The sequence below is a fragment of the Populus alba genome, chromosome 13 (assembly GCF_005239225.2).
Source record: "Populus alba chromosome 13, ASM523922v2, whole genome shotgun sequence".
In the NCBI taxonomy this organism is placed as follows: domain Eukaryota; kingdom Viridiplantae; phylum Streptophyta; class Magnoliopsida; order Malpighiales; family Salicaceae; genus Populus; species Populus alba.
The window spans coordinates 7,310,554-7,316,071 of NC_133296.1; the positions used below are offsets into that span (position 1 = coordinate 7,310,554).

Genomic DNA, 5,518 nt, shown 5'->3' on the forward strand with positions numbered 1-5,518 from the left:
ATCTCGACCTAGATCCAATGTATTAATACATATTTATGAATCCACGCTTATCAACAAACTAAGCTCATACTAAGCAATTTGTATAGTGTAAAAGAAAAACAAAAACGGAAAGAAGAGAGCTCTACACATCATCCGATAAGACAAGAGGCGGCGAAGCCCACCAATGCACTTAGAGAGGAGAGACAGACTCTCTATTTATCCAGGCATGGGGTATTGTAGCCTTTGACACTGAGCAGTATGGTGGAGGCAGGCATAAAGAAAGGACATCTTAAGAACATAAACGTTTCTTGCCCTCCTTTTCTTGTGTCTTTTAGAGCACAAGGATATGAGAAACAAAAATTAACTTTTTATCTATATATACATATTGATACCAAGCAAAACAGAAATTAAATAATTCAGACAAAAAAATGCCAGAAAAAAGTAGCTCAACCTCTCAATCAATCGTAATCAATTTCAATGTAAAAGAAGCTGACTGATTTTGAAAAAACTACGTAAATTTGGGTCGTTCTAAACGGGGTTTGGAGTTAATGACATGTTTTTCTTGTCAGCCAAACTAAAAAACTTGGCCCCATTAAGCAAATACTTCTAAACATATGGGAAAATGAGAAGTTCAGAATTGTTGGAGCAGGGCAGGAGGCTGACTTAGGTTGGAAACAAACAATCTTAAAAACCTTGTATGCCAAAGATTCAAGAGTGCAAAGAATCAAAATATCAGAAATGGTGCAAATCTATCTAATCCCCATATGACAAAGCTAAAAAATTGAGTTCGATAACACATGTACAGTTCTATTTCTGTACATAAAGCTGCATAGCCATATCAGAAAAAATAAAGCTGCTCTATTTCTTTCACGTGTTTACACAAAAGTAAACTGCACATCACAGGGTGGCAAGCGTTATTCACTGCATAGCCATAACTTGTGAGCTTACAATGTCATGATTAAAATCCTTGCACCCTAATGCTCATGTCTCATTAACATAGTTGATGAAGTTTTTTGAGGTTGCCACTTCTCAATCTGTTTCAAAACAGAAAGTAATAAAAGATACAGTGCAGAGTGCATTAGACAAAAATATATAGAAGAAGAAGAAGAAGAGGATGAAGAAGAAAGAACCTTTAAAACCTAAAGGAGAAATGTTTGGGCACATTGCAATCTTTTGATGCTACAGGGGGGGGGGGTGGACAACCAAAAAAGCGAGCAGTCTGCAAGAAAATCTGGAGAGAGTAAAAAGGAAGTAAAAAAGCAGGGAAAATAGCTCTGCAAGTAAAGCAATGAGGAAAAGATTTATTCAAGTAAACCAAGAAGTTAGTGCAAGTGAACACCAATAAAGGTGAGAACCACTGCGATTGAAGCAACAAAGCTAAAATGGAAAGGAAAATGGTAACTGATGGAGAGTAGAAAAGGCAAAGAGCAAGAGTAACCTATGAAAAGCAGAAAAGGCAAACATAGTTTATATTTCCAGAGGAAAAAAAACCAATAACCAACATGGCAATAAAAAAACAGGTGACCAAAGACAAACCTGGAAAAGGTTGCAACAACAGCAAACACATTCAACAGAATCCTTCAGGCCAAAACATGAGCCAATTTAAGCCTTTGAATACTCATAAGCAGAAAAGCATGTGAGGAAAAAAAAAAATAAAAAGGGAAGCAACATAGAGACAAAGGACAAATACCAGAGAGTCACAAAGAAACACATACGGAAAAACATGTTAAAAGACCAAAACAATGAAGATAGTGTTTCTTACCCAATGCTAAGGTTGTATTTTTTTTCTTTTTTGGACCAAGTTTATATCAAACCTCATCGTTCTTAATCATCTCTTGATTAAACTCATCTCATTCCTCTAAGAAATGCACTGGCTGCACAACTTGTATAAATTGAAAAATAAAATTACATTTGTTTACTAATTCTAGGAAATGTTTTAAACAAATGAAATAGGAATACAAAATCAAAGAAACTAAAAACAAATAAAATGAACTACATTGGCAAATTAATTTCTATCACATAAGAATCGAAATTCACATACTTATAACAAAAAAATATCAAACAGGCTAAGAATTTTTTTTTTAAAAAAAAAAAAGATTAGTGCAAAGCAAACGACGGAACAATTGGGACTAATTTATATGCTCCAAATGCTCCCATGAAGCCCACGATTTGTATTGCACCTAAAGGCAAGGAAAAATGACAGTAAGAGAGTTAAAGATGTAACCAATACCAAAGACTGCAAGAAAAAAGCAAAGACACCACCTGCCCGCACAGCAATCACATAACAGGAAATCACGAGGCAAGCAAAGCAAGAAAGCTAACCAATGACAAAAAAATTCCAAGAAACTATCTATACTATAAAAAATGTGATTAAGAAGCTTCTCTTTCTTTCCTTTATGTCCATGAAGATTGCAAGTCCTTAAAAAGAGCCAAAGGAGCCTGAAAGATTCATGACATGAAGAGAAAACACAAAAACAGAGACGCAGAAGCAAAGATATATCATAGATTCAAGAGCAACAAAGAGGAGTGACCAAGACACTTCAATATCCTAACCAAGCATGAAAGGCCAGTACAACACAACAATGAATTGAAAACATCAACCAGATATCATAACAAACATAGAAAGGCAAGCAGAATCAAACGTATACCAACCCACAGGAAAAAGAAAAAAAAAAAAAAAAGAACTAAATGTAAATTGCTGCAACAAAAATGGTAAGAAAAAACATTTGGACAATGCAATGAAGTTCACTGGAATCAGATGGAGAGTCAAATGGTACCTGCCATGAACCAAAGTCTGAGAAGGCTTTCCAGCGCAAGCAAAGTGCAGGAGTAAGAACCCACAACCATAGACCTCAACTAAAGAAGAGAAAACAAAAAAAACAGTAAGCCCTTAATTCTAAACTCATATTGCAATACAGAAGCAAACAATAGAATCAAGCACCTATTTGAAAGGAAATGAAAAGGGATGAAACCAGAAACCAATCTAGACAGTAGATGATCGAAAGGCTAGCTCAACAGTCCTTTCAAAAGAAAAGAAAAAAAATGCAATCCAGATAATACAGAAGGAAATATGTTCAAACTCATAAAGAAAGATTTAAGAGAATTTAAAATCCAGCATCTGTGTACATGAAAATCTAACAGGATAAGTGAAAACCCACATCTAAACCAGACCTGAGAAGGGGTTGTCCAGAAGCTTTTTTTCAAAGAAATGAAGCATGAACTCAGTTGATTCCATAAAGAAGAACAGTCGAGACAATAACTAAAGATAAAACAGAGCAGAACACCATGGGTGTCGCACAAAGGCATTTCTATTGGATTAGATGAGAACCCAATCCCCACACAACAGCGTGGCATCTTAACATACGACTCAATCATTAGAAAAGGAACCAAACAAACACCAGACCTGATGAAATTGAAGAAAAGCATTTATCTAGTCATATTTCCTTCCCAGCACCGTCCAAAAATGACCAGATTAGTTAGAACCCAACTACACAGGCGTCGACAGCTTTCCCAACGCTGAACAGTACTAGATGCATTAAATGTCGTTGATGGCAACCGAGTCTAGCATATAAATTGGGACTCAAATGTTAGTGTCTAGTAAGAATCCCTACAAGACAACTAACCAAAGAAGGGACGCGCGCTACTAAGAACAATACTACGGAAAAAAGACAACTTTATGGTTTCTGATGCTCATACTCAGGTGGGTTATTCGGGATCAACAACCCTTCCTTACAATAGATCAACTAACTCAATTGGAAATACGCATGTTAAACTAGTTCCTCATGAGCTTCCACCTTCTAATACGGATACCGACCTGAGACGTATCAACTGGCTTAAGGCCATATTGGTACCTCTATTCAAGAAGTTGTTCCCAATCAATTCTTATTATTAAATGCTTAACGTGAGAGCTTAATTTGACCATAAATAGAGCTTCCACCATCGATCACAGGAGATGGGTAGAGATCTCTCATCCATACAAAATCATATTCAGGAAACTAGTGCTGTTGAAAACATATCTTTCTATCGGAAGCTTAATCTATCACCTGTCGACATCAATATGATGAAGACAAAAATGAAAAATAAAACTAACAATATCTTCTTTAAATATTACCACCTTCAAAAAAAAGGAAAAAAAAATATGTGCTTGGTTGTTTAGCTAAAATCAAGTAGTTATAGATTGCTCCATATAATCCCCAGTCTTTTAGGGGAAAACTAATCATTGACGACTCAATTTGACTCCTACCAAAGCTACCCATATTAGTTACACTAATTGTCCCATGAGCAACTGATTTACCTCTTCTAATTGTTATGAATATGTACTCTATAGTTGCACCTGAGATACTTACACTATATTTTATATAGATCAATGTAAGGTATAGGTAATAATCTTTTCATTCACAATATTTTTTTAGCATGTATATTTTTAAAATTTTTATCTTTAAAATATTATTGCATTTTTTTTCTCTAAAATAATACTTACTTAAGTATTGAAGAGTCCCCAAACCAAAAAAAGATTTTTTGTAGGCACAAGTCACTTATCATACTCGGATATCGCGACAATAGATTAAAAGTTTCTTGTTTGAAAAAGAATAAATATATGACATCTTGTTCTTTGGAGGGCAAAATATCTAGTTTAAGGTGTCGCCATCTAATATTATGGTCATTAAGGACCCTAATTTGTCAACAAAATTCTATGGATACGGGATTGGTTATATGAAAAGAAAAAATATTATCATCCCTTTAGTGTCTTACCTGAGGCAGACTGCATTGCTAGTGTTGTCTCAAATTGCTAAGAGTCTGTTATATTATGTTTTTCATGGTCTGCCTAAGATATTCCTGACTCTGGTGTCAGTGAACACTCGACTACAAATATTGTCAACTTTGACGTTGGTAAATATTACGTAACCCAAAAGGGATAGTATTCCTGACTTTGGTACTAGTGAATAAACCCATAAAATTTGAATTAAAAGAAAAATGAAACTATTTCTTATTATTTTTATTTATTTATTTTTAGGGGGGCTGAGTCTAGCCTATTCGCAAGCTTAGTCGTGCAGGTTAGGCTAGACCCAGCGGCCCAACTTGGTCACTGGCCCAAACCAGTGACCCGGCTGACCATTGTTGCACACATGCATGAATAATTTATGCATGCATGCAACAATAACATGTTAATTATTTTAGCAAGCAGGGAAGGAAGCTTACTTGGGCATGCTGCTGCTGGAAGCAAAGTCGAGGGAGACGACCAGATGACGCTAGAGACCGGTGGTTAGGCAAACATCTCAACCTTCCCTTCATTCTTCTGTGTTTCTCCTTTCTCCCTTGTCTCCTTTTTTTTTTTTTTGTCACTATTCTCTCCCCTTTTCCTTTCTAGTTTATGTTGCTCCTTGCCATTATGGAAGAGGAATAAAGCTATTGGTCACAGTATAAGAATCCAACTGAGGAAAACTCATCTCTATTTTGAAGCTGCATGCAATTGGAATTGTTAGGTCTTCGAGTGTTGCTTCTCCATTTGTTGTTGGTAGTCGGCTGAGGGAGAAAGAGA

General features: G+C 35.8%; 1 long non-coding RNA gene across 4 annotated transcripts; it reads right to left on the reverse strand.

The window, feature by feature from the left end:
• Window positions 1–1,151: 1,151 nt before the first annotated feature.
• LOC140954426 (uncharacterized) lies at window positions 1,152–4,134 on the reverse strand. Of its 4 annotated transcripts, XR_012167642.1 has the most exons (5): window positions 3,383–4,134; window positions 2,757–2,835; window positions 1,742–2,159; window positions 1,516–1,557; window positions 1,152–1,210 (listed from the first exon to the last, which is right to left on the reverse strand). It is a non-coding gene; the product is annotated as an uncharacterized lncRNA (long non-coding RNA). The 4 variants fall into 4 exon arrangements; XR_012167640.1 differs by lacking the exon at window positions 1,516–1,557 and having other exon boundaries at window positions 1,162–1,210; window positions 3,383–4,133; XR_012167641.1 differs by lacking the exon at window positions 1,152–1,210 and having other exon boundaries at window positions 1,217–1,557.
• Between the last annotated feature and the right edge of the window lie 1,384 nt (window positions 4,135–5,518).